Below are 15,419 nucleotides of genomic sequence, written 5' to 3' on the forward strand. Positions count from 1 at the left end.
TCGGGTGTGCGCGAGCGGAATTCTGATTTGCTGTTAGACGTCTGTCAACATTCCTATCGGTGGAAACCAGGAAGTGTTGGCCACCATTTTTTCACTCCGAGGCAGAAGAGAGCCAAAAACAAAAGTGGAGAACTTGAAAAGGGGGCAGGGTAGAGACTCCCTGACCCCCTAGGCCTTCTAAGGGGGTCCCTGAAGGACCCTGAAAGGCAAAAAAAAAATTTAATATTTTTTTTTTAAATCGCAAGTTGCACGCGCGCATGCGCGCACGGTGTTCGCGCGAGTCGCATATGAATGACATTTTACCCGATTTTCGTAAATGCTTTTAAAGCTAATATACGGTTATAAAAAGTCAAAAATACTATTTTTACAGTTATGTCACAGAATGTCTTGGGTTATTATATACATTACATTTACAGAAATGACTTTTTGGAATGAATCCATTTTCGCGGGCTGCGAACACCGTGCGCGCATGCGTGCGAACACCGTGCGTGCACCTTAAAAACACAAACACCAAAAAAAGGCCAGAATTATTAAAAAAATCAAAAAAATGCACATAATAATACATAAATCAAAATTACAATTTAAGTATTGTTAAAAATATAGAACATTTGTATAATAACACAAAAAAGCCATAATTGATACATTTTAAAATTAGCATTTAAAAAACCTTTGAAATTCATTGAAAAACCGTAGGTTTTACACACATTATAATTAGGAATTAGCATTTAAAAAACCTTTGAAATTCACTGAAAAAACCATAGGTTTCACACACGTTATAGTTAGGTATTAGCGTTTAAAAAACCTTTGAAAGTCACTAAAAAAAACATAGGTTTCACACACGTTATAGTTAGGAATTAGCACTTATAAAACCTTGGAAATTCACTGAAAAAACCATAGGTTTGACACCAGTTATAGTTAGCTGGACAATTTACTCATACAAAACCATTGAAATTCCCCCGTTATAGTTAGTTGTACTCACTATAACTCGCGCGCCCACAATCCACTGCTGATGATGTCACATATTACATCATTCATGACATGGTCAGTGACATCACTGATGACATCACTGATGACATCTCAAATGACATCACTGATGACATCACTGATGACATCATCCATGTGACAATGAAATACACCTCATCACACACTAGTGTAATATTTCATCACTCACTGTAAAATAGAAAGTGCCATATTTCAAACCATTGACACACCAATAGGAATTTTTAAACACCAACTCAGTGATTCATAGATCTTTACACACATCTAATCACTTACCTATAGATTCAGAGTTATATGCAGTGAATAATTAACAGAACACTATCAAATATACTTATACGCCTATTTCAACTTACACACCAGCACACTTTGTATTCACTTATAAAGAGACAACCTTCTGACTTATGCAAACAATTGATTATACTTACATTTATTCATCTACACACTTATACAAACACCACTTCATCTATTTATATAAATAATAACTCACACTTAGTGTGTTTTAAAATCACTATTACAAGTATACAGTTATCCATATAGTGACTCATGCAATCATTAAGTCTTAAGCACACTTTATTAGATATAACTGTCACATACACTGCCTTTTTTTTCAAGTTTAATGGAGATGTACCATTGAGATAAATATTTCATCACCACCACACCCATAAACATATACACTCACTGAAACAACTGTTATAACATGTAGTCTTAACCTCTTATACCTACTGAATGAACTATTCACAATTTTTTGAGCAATCACAAAACCCCACCAAACCACATAGACATTCATTTACCCATACAAATACCCAGTTAAGAAACCAATAACAAATATAGTCTTTAACATACCAATTAAGACAAAGCAAGAAAGACTCACACACTTTAATAACTACACATTATATATAGTGAGACTCTACAAATTAGTCAAGGAAACAATCAATAATACTGTTACTAAATCCACCATTCACACATTTATATTTATATATCCACTCATTCTTCAATACAAAGTAGTGTATTTATAATACATATTTAATTATCAAAGCAAACCACATTCACTGGATGATGTCATCAGTGATGTCACTGACCATGTCATGCATGATGTAATATGTGACATCATCAGCAGTGCGCGCGCGAGTTATAGTGAGTACAACTAACTATAATGGGGGAATTTCAATGTTTTTGTATGAGTAAAATGTCCGCTAACTAACTGGTGTGAAACCTATGGTTTTTTCAGTGATCAAAGCCAATGTGGGCTGAAAAGTGTTTGTTCGAGCTCCTTGTCTGAATAAACAGAGCGAAAACACCCGAGTCTGGAGTGCCGTGCCTTTGGTTGAAAATTGTCGTAATTGGGCCATGATCAGGCCCCAGCACAGAGCACCAGTAGTGGAGCGCACATCGGCTTGAGGGTCACTTTGGTAACGCGATATATATATATATATATATATATATATATATATATTACCTACCGGCGGTCACCAATAGATAGTTTTCGTAAGCACCAAGTTTCCATAGGAAAACTGTTTTTTTCGAATAACTTTGTCGTCGTTTGACAATTCTTTGCTAAATTTTCAAAACTAGTGGCCCACTCCGGTCAGCTACTGTCTTCAAAGTTGTGTGGTCATTTGTCAAGCGGGGGCCAAGAAAAAAGGGGGGTTCCAAAACATGTTTTCCCCATGTTATTTCCATATGAAAATTTAGACAAAGCTACAGCACGAACTGCTGAACGGAATTACACCAAATTTGGCAAAATGGTAGGCCTCGGTTTAGAAAGAGGTCTTTTAAATGGTGTGAATCCGTTCAGTATTTTTTGTGATATTAAAGAAAAAATATCTTTATATATCTGGGTGGAGCCTAACACCCCCCAGAACGAGATTGGCTCTAATTGGCTGCCCACAAAAAAGATTATATAACGGGGTCAAGGGGAAAGTTTATCGACCTAGTATCCCATTCCCCTAATTGACATCACAAATCACAAAATAGGGATACCTGGTCAAACAATGTGTGTTGTCGTACAGAAAACTATGGAAAGAAGAGACAGCATGCTACATGAAATGAGACATATCTGGCTGAGAAGTTCCCATCCGACCACCCTTACTGGCGGAGTATCGTCATGTGGGAGTTGGTACTTGATCCTATTGCCGCCCGAACTTGCAAATGCCGGTGCGGGTATGGATCATTCATAGATACTCTAGCCAAGACAATGCTCGAAGAGTGGAAAGAATAGGGTGCAGTGCTCTAGTGACAGTGAAAGTAAAATTGACTACTCAAACAAAAAATGTGTTTAATGGAGATTGTTAGAGTGTCAAAGTTAAAACCACGCCCTGTAGTGGGAATTAATAACTACAGAGTGGCGCTGTGCAGGACGGTCAACATGTTTCAGCCATTTGGAACAAATGTCCGGCTTTCTTCAGGACCCAAAAAGATGGAACAGCTACTGCATTTTATAATAGTGTAGTGAAAAAAGAAAAGACTTAATACTTTACAAATACAGGAATCTCAATGGACCTTGGAGCCCCAATGTGTCCAGGAGAACTAGAATTTATTTTCCTGTTATAACAAAAGAGGAAAAAAACTCACTAAAAATTCACATATACATAAATATATATATACATGGCCACTTGAGACACATAGAAACTGTACAAACAACACACAAGCATAAGTAAATTATACTTAGCAACAACTTTAGAGTATTAAATTGCTCACACAGAGAGGAGTTACCCTCTACTGAGATACTCATCCAGCTTTATGTGGGAGAAGGCCTCACCTCGCCCGGCAACCTACTCGAGAAATTGAGGCCCGCTCTATTTTGCAAAAAAAGGGGGAAAAACACACAATTGGAGATATACAGTGTGTCAAGCTCATTGGCATCGCATAAAAACCTACTTTACAAAGTAAAAAACTACACACCATCAGATCATGAGCCGAAAAGGTTAATTAAAAGGATCAGCTTCTGTCACATCTATTGACTAGATGGGAGCTTAAGGTGGTTTTGCCAATGTTTGATTAAAAATGGCAAAAGTATGTCAGCCCCTCTTGTCTTACTTAGTCTAACCATAGTGTTGCATTTTGGTAGATATGTCAGGGGGAAAAATATATCTATCTCGATTTTTAGAAAAGAGTCAAATTCCAACATTGAACCTAGGTTACTGTGGCTTAGATGAAGAAAGTCTATTTCATTCATAAGATAACAACAAAGAGGTTCAAAGCTGCCTAAACCCCAGAGACTCACCTGTCCGTCGGTACCTCTCTCGATCGTCCGAGAGGAAGTGGAGGTACCGAACGGACTGCCTATTCTGTATTTATACTGATGCTAATTGGTCAAATTAGCTTTTAAAAAACTACCAATTAGTCTCATCAAACGCCATATTCCCTATAGCGCATGCTCTTTGGATACGCTACTCGTTTTTGAGGTCTAAAAAGCGCATGCGCCAAGCCACAGATAATACGTATTTACGTGGGCCCATGTGCATACCTTCAGACCAGTGTTGTTCCCCTGCGCATGAGCAAAACCGAAGAAACTGTGTCTGCTTATGCGTGATCACAAGGCACATGCGCGCCCCAGTCTCTGGTCAACGCGCATGCGCAAGGATAGAGATCGTACTTCCGCGAATGCGTGGAACTGTTTAATTGCAATGCACGAACTGTATGTGGCCAAAATTGGCAAGGACTTTAGAAATTGACAGGTGCGATTGTCTGCTGTAATAAGTAGTTCACATCTCCTAATATATACAACGGAGATAACTATATTAAAATTGCCATTGTATATAGGTACATACTCTGTAGGTGACAGCTATATAAGCAGAATTGTCAGACACTACGGGGCATACCCTACTATGTTAGTAAAGAGTGTAAGTGTGATGGTACTAATGGAAAGGGTTATCCTTAGTGTAAAGATACAGTTATGTGTTATCAAAAGTCAGAATTGAGATATTGGCAGAAAACCATATATCTATGGGTAACAGCTATATAAGCAGAATTGTCAGACACTCCGGAACATACCCTACCATGTTAATATAGAGTTTAAGTATGATGGTACTAAAGGAAAGGAATATCCTTGGTGTATTGATACAGTAATGTGTTATCAACAAGAAGAGTTGGGATATTGGTAGAAAACCATATACCATGGTGACGTAAATGATAGGTGGTGATTAAGACTACAAGGACACCCAGGAGATGGCGTCATTCAGACCTTTGGTGTCACACTGAAGCTTGAAAATCCACTTCTGTTCTTTCACGAACAGATATCTCGAGATATCACTGATATGTGGCGGAACATACGGGTGTTCTAGTATCACCCACCGTAACTCCTCTGCTTGATGTTTACTGGAAAGAAAGTGACTAGTCAGGCTAGTGGACTGTTTTTGGCGTCTGATGGTACTCTTGTGCTCGCTTATTCGGATTTTCATTTTGCGAGTGGTATGACCAACATATCTAAGTGAACAAGGGCAGGTTATCATATAAATGACACCCTCCGTGTTACAGTTAGTGTGTTTTCTTAGCAGCCATGGTCTGCCTGTACCTATGTCCACTTGGTTGGTCTTATAGGTTTGTGGACATGCGCTACATGATCCGCAAGGATAGTGACCTTGCACAGGCGGAAGATTCCACAGTGTGTTGCTGACATCTGTTGTCTGGATTCTCGGCCTAGTGTGAACAAGGGTGTCACGTAAGCTGGGGGCTCTTTTGAAGGAGAAGAGAGGTAGTGGAACAGCAGTCTGTGCTACATTCAGAATATTCCAGTGTCGTTTGACAGTTTTCTGGATTTGATTAGAGAGGACACTAAAGGTATTGACAAAAGTAAGTCTCTCTAATGGTGGTTTTTCAGTTTTCTTATCCAGAAGTGCTTCCCGGCTATTGTTGGAAGCACGTTTCCATGCTTGTTTAACGAGATGGCGAGGATATTCTCTCTCTTGGAGTTGTCTGGACAGTTGTGCAGCATGTTTGTCATAAAGAGGCTGCCAACACTTCAAACCAATAAGTGTTGGCAGCCATAATGTGCCTTGCATCAAGTGAAAGTCTTGGTGGGGCTGGTGCTGGAGGCTCGCTGCTAGCAGACTGTTAGTGATAGTCTCTGGTGCGAGGCTTCTCGCTGCCATATTAAATAATGATTTCCCATATGCGGGGGACGCGCCTTTGTTTTTACGTGGTTTCTCCGGCCGCCATTAAAAAGATGCGGTTCGTGGTGCGAGGTGTCCCGCTGACATAAGCTGGGGACGTGTCTTTGTCCTCGCATGGTGTCCCGCTAAGGTTTAATAATATTGCTGTTTTCACTCTTAATTGATGCGGTGCAGTTGTTGGTTTCAAAGCAGCATCTCTATTACTTTACACAACCAATTTCCATCAATTGGCCTCTTTAGTTCCAGATGTGCACTTTAAATTACATCATGCAAACAGTGCTTTCTTTCTTAATTTCACCAACAGATTACGCCCTTGTTCCTTATTAACAACGGAACATACTCTTGCAGCTACAAAATGGTTTTCGAGGTAACAGAGAAGTACAGTACGCTATTAATTGTGCTGCTGGGGGTGGGGCAGAACTACAGGTGGGGGTGGAAACTGCGGCTATCGGCAAGGTTGGTGTTGAGGGGGTGCTCATGTTGGGATTTGTGGAAGGAGTGCATTGGTCCTGGCCAGGGGAGAGGTCATGGGTGGCCTGCTGCCTTCGTGGCTAGAGTGGTGTTGCCCTCCACGGTTGGACGTGGTTCAGTGGTGGGGTCAGGAAGTGGTGGGGGAGTAATTTGGAGTGCCTGGTCTATACATGTACAGAATGTGGCGCATCGATGCGTGGTATACACATGGACGTTGTCTCCTTGTACATTACTGGCATTTATACTTGGGACAGGAGCTAAGAAGGGATGGCAGCTGGGGGCTCAGTGTACATTCCACTTTCAGATTCAGATGGCTATTAGTGTGATCATGCATGTTGTGAAGCAGTGGTCCATGCAGGATGTGTTACAGGTTTAGCCAGTGGTTCAGATGAAGTGAGCCAAGGTTTTGCCTTGCGGCAGTGTGGTATGGGGTGCTATATCTCTCGGGTAGCTGGAGATGGAGGGATGTAAATTTTTCCACGGCTCTGGTGTTTTGGGCTGAGAGTGAGGGCGAGTGGAAACAATCGGTTGAATTTGGCAGCGTCTTCACAGTAGGGGGACCAGGTTGGTTGGACTATTCTAGTATTGTATGGAGTGCTGAGCTGTGGGACGGTGCGGTGGTGATTCCAGTGCTGGCCTGGCAGTGTTGAGTATGCCTTTTTGCCATGTATTGAGTGATTTGCTCTTGGAGATATTCAGCGTTCGGGGCAATGCTCGGGGGGGAGGCTAGCACCAGGACCATAGAGCGCTACTCGCCGCGGGGGTCCAGGTTATTCTAATGTGTTTTGCCCTTTCTGAATTATATCATGTCTGCCAATAAATGCACCGAACAAGTAGTCCTTTAGTCTACAATTTCCAGTAGACATGAATTTGTGAATAATATGGAACGCAGGCTCTCAGTTATAATATGTGTCAATTATGTATCATGTTAAGGGAATTTTTTCCAGATGTACGAATCAAATGATACACATGTTATCATATATTTTAATTAATGGCTGGTTCCGTTGTTAGGCCCGGCCAGGTAGATTAGTGGCATAACACATCGATTGCAGGATCTGGGGTTTGGCCTTGGCAATTGTTGTTCCACCTAATTTCTTTTTTTTGACCGTTAGCTGCCAATATGTAAAATAGACATCCGGGCTGTTGCACTGTTTTTATAAAACCTCAAATGAATTAGGGTGATGATGGACCACATCAGCTGCCTTAATGTTAATATTCCCGTATCATTTTGTGGGACTTTTCACCAATGATTTAGCAAGGCCCAGGCAGTCTATTCTTTACACCTCATCCTGTGGAATGCCCTTGGTGCATTTGTATCCCCCCATCACGGCTAGGACAGGAGGGGTTGGATATGGGCCACTTTCTCTTGCCATCTCTCTCGAAGATCTGCAAAAGTAGGGAGACTTAGGACCCATTCACTCATGCATAATGCAGAGTGGTATGTTTTTAAGGCTTAAACAACTTTTAAACTTATGTGAGCTGCTTATCCAGCTCTGATTTGTGAACATTTGAATGTTCATGATCACAAAAGGAGGAAACAATGATTTTACCTGGAAATGTTTCAAAAGTATTCTCACATTCTGATGCTCACAAACATAACAATCAATCAAACAGGACTTACAAATTGTGGCTAATCACCCGTGAGGGTGTCCCGGCGCAGTGAACCATGAGGCCGAGGGGTAGGTAGGGGGGAATTCAGTTGAACAGTCAGGTCTTGAGTCCTTTCCTGAATTACAGCAGACAGGGTGTGGTTCAGAGGTGAAGGGGGAGGACATTCCAGGACTTTTCTGTGTGAAAGGAGAAGGGGCATCCTCCACTGTTGCTTCTGCAGATGTGGGGGTGTGAGCGTGGGAGAGGGAAGCCGATAGCAGGGGTCTGGTTGGTTAGGCGGAATTTCAGGTGGTGGTTGATGTATGGTGGTACTTGGTTGTGTAGGGCTTTGTAGGTGGGGATCAGCATCTTGAATTTACTTGTCTTCTGAATGGGCAGATGGTATGGCTTCCTGAGGTGTGGGAAGGATGATGTGGGTTCATCTGGGGAGGTTGAGTGCACTGTTATTCCTACATAGAGAGCGTCACCATAGTCCAGCTAGCTGGTGACCAGGGCTTGAGTAACGGTTCTTCTTGTTTTGATGGGGAGCCATTTGAAGATCTTACGCAGCATGCAAAGGGTGAGGAAGCAGTCGGAGGAAACTGAATTGATATGGTTTTTAACGGTGGGCTTGCTGTCCTGAATGGTGCCAAGATGCGGGCATGGCCTGTCGGTGTTTATGAGGGTCCTAGTTTGGAGGACCACCAGAAGTCGTTCCCCGATGAGGAGTTATTCCAGAAGATTAGCAACTCTGTTTTGTCTGTATTGAGTTTTAGTCAGTTGTCTTTCATCCAGTTTGAGATACTAGTCATGTATTTGTGGAAGTTAGCCATGGTGGTAGAGGGTCTTCTGACAGCAAGAGGATGAGCTGGGTGTCGTTTGCATGGAATATGATGTTAAGTCTGTATGTACTGACGATGTTGGCCAAGGGAGTCATGTAGGTGTTAAACAGAGTGAGGCTGAAGGACTAGCCTTGAGGCACACCCCAGATGATGTTCTTGGGTTCAGCGGTGAAAGGATGGATGTGAACTCTCTGGGTTCTTCTGGTGAGGAAGGAGGCAATCCACTTGAGGGTTTTTCCTTGGATTCCAATGTAGTGGAGTCTCTTGATGACAGTGCTGTGGGATACAGCTGAGAAGGATCCGGGCTGCTGTTTTTCCCTTGTCTGATGTCTGAGGGTTCTGATGTCATCGGTGGCAGTGATTAGGGTGCTTTCGGTGCTGTGGTTGGTGCAGAATGCGGATTAAGAGGTGTCCCAAAGACTGCTGTTCTCCAGGTGCTATGTGAGTTGACGGTTTATGGCCTTTTCCAGGATGGGAAGTAGAGCAGAGAAATGAGACGGTACTTCTTGAGGTTGCCTGGGTCAGCAGTTTGTTTCTTGAGAAGGGGCTTGTTCTCAGTCTATTTCCATTCTTCGGGGAATGTGGCCATGGGGATGGAGGTGTTTTATATGTGGGTGAGTTTGTTGCTGATTACCTTGTTCCGGAGGTTGAAGATATGTTGGGGGATGGATCGATTTCATGATGGCGGTGGTGTTTTGCGTGATGAGCTGGTCCCAGGTGGTGAGCAGGTGGCCGTGGTTTGCACTTTTGGGAGCCAGGAGGTTGAGAGTGTTGCCGGCAGTGGGTTAGGCTATGAAGTTTTTGCAGATGGTGGGAATTTTTTCATGAAAGAAATCTACAAGGGTGTCGCAGAGCTCCTAGGAGGGGATGATGATGTTTTCGGAGGCTGAGGGGTTGGGGAACTCTCTAGAGATGTTGAAGAGTTCTTTGCTGTGGTTGGATCAGCCTTCAATGTGGTCGGTAAGGGCGTTCTTTTTTGTTTTATTCAGGAGCGGTGGGCATTGGTTGAGGGATGTCTTAAAGGGGCCTCTGTTTGTTTGGACCAGGTTTTGATGGGGAAGATGACATCAGAGGGTTTGGAGTTGATGGGTACTAGCACCTCAACACTGAAGATCATGAAATGCTAAGGGAATGCAGGTGAAATGCTGGGCTCAGGTGACCTGGAGAATGAAAAGCTGTAGTCGTAAGAGCCACAGCCTGGAGAGATGCTGCAGCATCCCGTTCATAAGTTTCAAAAGCAAGCAGAGAGATCCAGACCTGGTGTGGCTTTTACATTGGAATGGAGTCAAACTCTATTTGACTGCTGAATCTGGGTTTTCATGGCTGAAGCAGAGTTGAAATTCATTAGCTTAGAGTCCTTACAACAACTTGCTTTTTTCAATATTATTGCAGTCCCAATTGGTGCATTGCTCAGGAAGCCACTATATCAGGTCTCCCGGCATGTGATACTCCCTCTTTATGCCATGTTGATTGAGTAGGGACCATCCAAAGAGACACTCCTTTTAAAGTGGATGACTAAATTCCCATGACCTGACCTTGGCACTACTAATGACTGATGAGAACTGATTATACCATGGTTCAGGCCTTTTTATCTGAGCTTTCTGGCCCTCTTTGGTAAACTGTGTAGCAATTATGTATAGCTTGTAGAAAAGTGCTTGAGAACCTGGGATGGTTGGGATGTGCATTGGGGTCACTTTCTCTATGTAGGGAACCCCTAGGGGTATAAGTTGCTCCATAGGGTTAGTGGTAGTAGTAGGGGGAGAGGTGTGGTACAGCAGCCATGGCGGCTGACTCCGGAGCGTAGGGTTCATGGTTCAATCCCTGGCACCGGCGGTAGCTCAGCTCAGCACCCTGCGACTCTGGGCTATATCTCACATAATCTTCCCAATGGCTTCCAGAGCCTTGAGACCCATAGGAGTGAGTAGTTTGTGCTTTACAAGTGCCAGCTTTGGCAGTGAGAGAGTTCTGTCTCCCCAATCCATGCATGCTCCTCTGAACTGCTTCTGTCAGTTCCCACCTCCCCGTGGAATGATTTGCAATTCCAGTTTCACAGCCTGGCACCAAAAACTTTCTTGAAAGAAAGAGAAGGACAGACCAGTTCTAGCAGACCTAGTGACCTGCCCAAATACACTATCAAAAGCAGGGCACTATACACACCAGTTGAAGTGAAGAGCGACTTCCTCCCTACCTCCCTATTCTGTGTGCTGTGAAAAGAACTGAGTTGGCATACGCAAAAGCACGACAACATCTTTTCCCAAAATTGGTTGCCATAGAGATGTTGAGCACTGAAAGGAAAATGTTCATTGAGTTTTGTGGTTGCCCCTATTTCTTTGTGGTCATTAAACAGATCAATTAGATTAAGAGTTTATGTCCGTTCTTCCTGGAAGTAGACAAAAGCAAATTCCTGCAAATTATATATGGTGTTCATTTTCTGATTTACTCTTGGAGCTCTGATCTCCTGTGTAGAGGAAGGCAAAGCCCATCAGAAGAAATCCTGGCTGCCTCTCCATCAGGGGTAGAGACCATACCCCAAGACTAAGGAATATTATCCCTTCATCCATCCATCCATCCTTTTTCCCTAATGATTACTAATGAAATATTCTGAACTGGAAGACAGGAGAAAAAAAGGAACTTCAAAGCATGCTGCTAGCTGACTCTTCCCACCACTTGGACATCATAGATGGCAAGCTTACCCGGCATTGCTCCTGTTTTTTCTCTTCTGTCTTTGGCTGAGAGGACTTGGGATCCCTCCTTGACTTGAATTCCTATCTTAATACTCGTCTTTTTGTGCTGGACACAGAGAGGTTTTGTGTGTAACATGAAAGCAATTTCTTAGCAGGATGGGGTGTGTTGATCCATGTGGTTGGCATTTCTATTGTCTGTTTTTGGAGATAGTAAGAAATGTCAGATATTGACCATGCTGTTGGCTGGCATTAGTAAGACTGCTGTGTTAAAATTTAGGACTCGATACGCAGTAACCTGTGAGACTGCATCTCCCAGTGTTGTACCATGAGTGGAGCCCTGCCCACTCATGTGCAGTAACATATTTTCGGTTTCCGCCCATGAATCCCTTTTTTCTTGTGGGTATCGATGGGAGCACAGTTTGGCCAATGATTGTTCAATTTTGGGGAGTCCTTTTATTTTATGAGTACAATTTCTGGAAACATTCCTGTAACAGCTTTTTCTTCAGCTTCATGCTCACGTTCTCCATCAAGAAAGAGATAAGCAGAGATTTTAGCCTTTATTTTTATTTTTTTAAAGAGGATGGCTCCTATGGTTGTTCTTTTACATCTCCGGGGATGGTACATATTTCCACTGTGGGACAACTGGTTACTTCATGATCCATTTCCAAAGGAGGCCTTAAAACTCTTCAGGAGCATTTGACTCATATTGGTCTACTGTTGCGTAAGGTATGACTTTGGTGTAGCTGTGCAAGGTGTGCTTTCCCGTCTAACAAGTGACATTGGTGAACTTGGATTAAGGCACCAGTGGTGAATGTAAAAGACAGATTATTGGTGCCCTGCAAAACACTATTAAATGTGCAATTTAGATAGAGGCATTGCTTTTGGATTATTATCAATCCCATAAAGGGATCAGGGGCACAGTGAAAACAGCAACAAACCTTATTTTCGTTATTCACAGTATCACACACACAAACACACACACTGTACTAAGATGAAGAAACACTTTGAAGTACAAGTTTTTATTACTAAAGGAACAATCTGTTTCTCAGTACATCTAAAGCAACTACACAGAATATTATAAAAACACCAAGAAGGCAAGTTATAAATAATGATAATGAAATGAAAATTTCTAGCATGTTTTAAAATGTCATCTTAAGCCTAACACTGTAGGCAGAGCTATTTGCAGTCTAGAGCTCCTTAGGGAGAAGAGATGCAATGCATACCTTGTTGACAGTAAAGGCTATCTTTATCAGTGGAGGTGTGTAGCCAGTGTTTCTGGTGAAGGCACAAACACATGCTGCAGTCTTCCTTCAGGGCTCGGCTTCTGTCACCAAGTGAGATTTAGCATCTGCAAAGTGTGCTGGCAGTACCTTCTCTGGCAGAATCTTGGGCAAAAATCCAGGGGAAGAACCTCTCCTGACAAGTGGTAGTCGTTATATATTAAATGTTATCAGAGATTAGCATTTCGTATGTAAGTTACGCAATGTCTGACATAGATTATGTACATCAAGGAGTGCATCACAGACGTTTTCTTATGATCATTTATGATAAAATGATGTCCATTCAGAATACATTATTTTGGTTATATGTCTGTATGTGCTCTTATTTAACCTTAACAGAGTAGAAAGTAGACATTTGGCCCAGACAAATGTTGCATCAAGAGTTGTATATGTCATCAATCAGAGGCTTTACGTTTTCACAGTTCTTACAAAGATAGGGTCAAATGACATCTGCATTAAATGGCAGACAAGACAATAATTCTGCATAAATCTGGAATGATGGGGACTTCTATTGTCTAAGATTGAGACGTTGGCAACTTCCATTTTCCATGATGGAGTCAGGCTTACATAAAATGGAAGCAGAACTTAGGGGCTTTACAACACTACTACTCAATATTCCGAAATGTCAACTGACACCTTTTGAGGACAGTATCTTTAGGACAGACTTGCAGATGGTTTTCTTCCTGCAGACATTGGAGCATGTGAGAGCAGGACTCAGTCTCAAGCTCTGGCCTGTCTCTGGTTGAAGGTCCAGTGTCAAATGGCCTCCTGTCTATATCTGGTGTCATGGGCCCATATATCATTTCATTTATGGCCTCTTCTTGTTCATACACTGAAATATTGGCAACGTGCATCCACTGTCATCTCATCTAGTGCCTCTGCTTCAATTTAGTTAAGAGCTTAAAAAGCTTGAAGTGGAACAAGTACTCAGTAAGACAGACTACATGCGTGATATATTTTTGACACATGTTATGTTGTTATCTAAGGCAGTGGTTCTTAACCTTTAACTTCTGTGGATACTGACTTAATCATTACTGCAATCTGGGGACCCCTACTGAATAAATATTGAAATCTGGGGAACCTTACTGAGTGATTATTGGAACTAGAATCCAGAGACCCTGGCATAAGTAATTTCAATGATTTGAACTTCAAAACACAAAAATACAGAAACAAGCATTCATCAAGCTAATAAATACATTGGAAAATATTTTATTGAATTCACAACCAAATATAAAAACAATAAAAAATGTAATTTAAATTCAAAGTTTGGAGCTATTATGGGATTTCTGCGGATAACCACGCCTCCGTTTAGCCACAGGTGATGCTGCTCCGCCCCCGATAATAGAGTTTCAGCCTACCTGAGTGGGTGCTTCACAGAAAATGAAGGTCCTGCTGGCAGTCTTTCTCTCCCCTTCACAGCCGGCGTTCTACGGCTGGCGTTCGTGGCGGCCTCTTCTCCTTCAATGGGCTTGCATGAAGCTTCGTGGCACTAAGGGGACTTTCACTGAAGACGCCGTGAACAACAACGGAGGCTGCTTGGCAGAGGGGGCTGGGGCTCAGAGGTCAGAAGCAGGAGGTAGGAGGATTTTTCTCCACGGTGGTTCAAATGCACTTAATCAACTGAAGTTGTGCTCGGGACACTTGAAGATGCCTGGGAGCAGTCTGAGAGACGTTTTAGTTACTGCGAGTCTTTTCACTAGAATATATATTGCTCTGGAAACCAATGGAGGTGTGAGTGAGTGCTCGAGAATGGGCACATCAAGCTGTGTTCAGGGGGAGTGTCGAATACACAGAGGTTCCCACAGCCCCTCCTCTCCCAAGCTCTCAGTAGATTCCTCACAAGTGACACTTTGGTCCACTTAACAAAACAGGCTTCCAGGCAGCACTTTTACTTGGTACACCTACGCTAGCACACTGCGTACTGCAATCATACTGCAAAGTGTAAGCCATCCTGGGAGGATGATATATCTCTGCTGACGGTGGGAGGGGGCCGAGCGGCCCTGTTGAAGATGAACTGTGATGCTGGGTAAATCACTTAACCTCCCTGTGTTTAACAAAAAAATAAATGTGTAACTGGTGCTCATGCAAAGTGCTCCAATAGATTCGGGTCTAGTTCGCGCTATATAAAACTGCAAAGAACAAAACAAAAACAGTGACAACGTAACACACACTCTCATTCATCACTGTCACATTCTATCAAGGTGAAAGAAAAACATGCTTTACGAATACATGACCTCCTAATTTTGTTTTAATTAATTGTTGTCCGTTCTGGATTAAGCAGATCGGTTGATTTCACCTTTTCTCTAGGGAAAGGACACTACATACACATAGTGTTCAATGGACACAGTGACGCTAGGGTACAATTCTGTTTTATTTTTACTTATGTGATGATATCTGTTCAGGGACTTAGCATTCAAAAGTGCAGCAGGAGTAGTAGCACCG

The 15,419-nt window shown here is 42.5% G+C and overlaps 1 protein-coding gene across 1 annotated transcript in view; it reads right to left on the bottom strand.

The window, feature by feature from the left end:
- Nucleotides 1-14,634, bottom strand: part of LOC144761997 (fucolectin-like) — a 1,241,072-nt gene extending 1,226,438 nt beyond the window's left edge. The window contains exon 1 of the mRNA XM_078647164.1: nucleotides 14,336-14,634. The gene's annotated coding sequence lies outside the window, so the exon portion shown is untranslated. The remainder of the gene's footprint in view (nucleotides 1-14,335) is intronic.
- Nucleotides 14,635-15,419: the final 785 nt, after the last annotated feature.

Source organism: Lissotriton helveticus, chromosome 6 (genome assembly GCF_964261635.1).
Source record: "Lissotriton helveticus chromosome 6, aLisHel1.1, whole genome shotgun sequence".
In the NCBI taxonomy this organism is placed as follows: domain Eukaryota; kingdom Metazoa; phylum Chordata; class Amphibia; order Caudata; family Salamandridae; genus Lissotriton; species Lissotriton helveticus.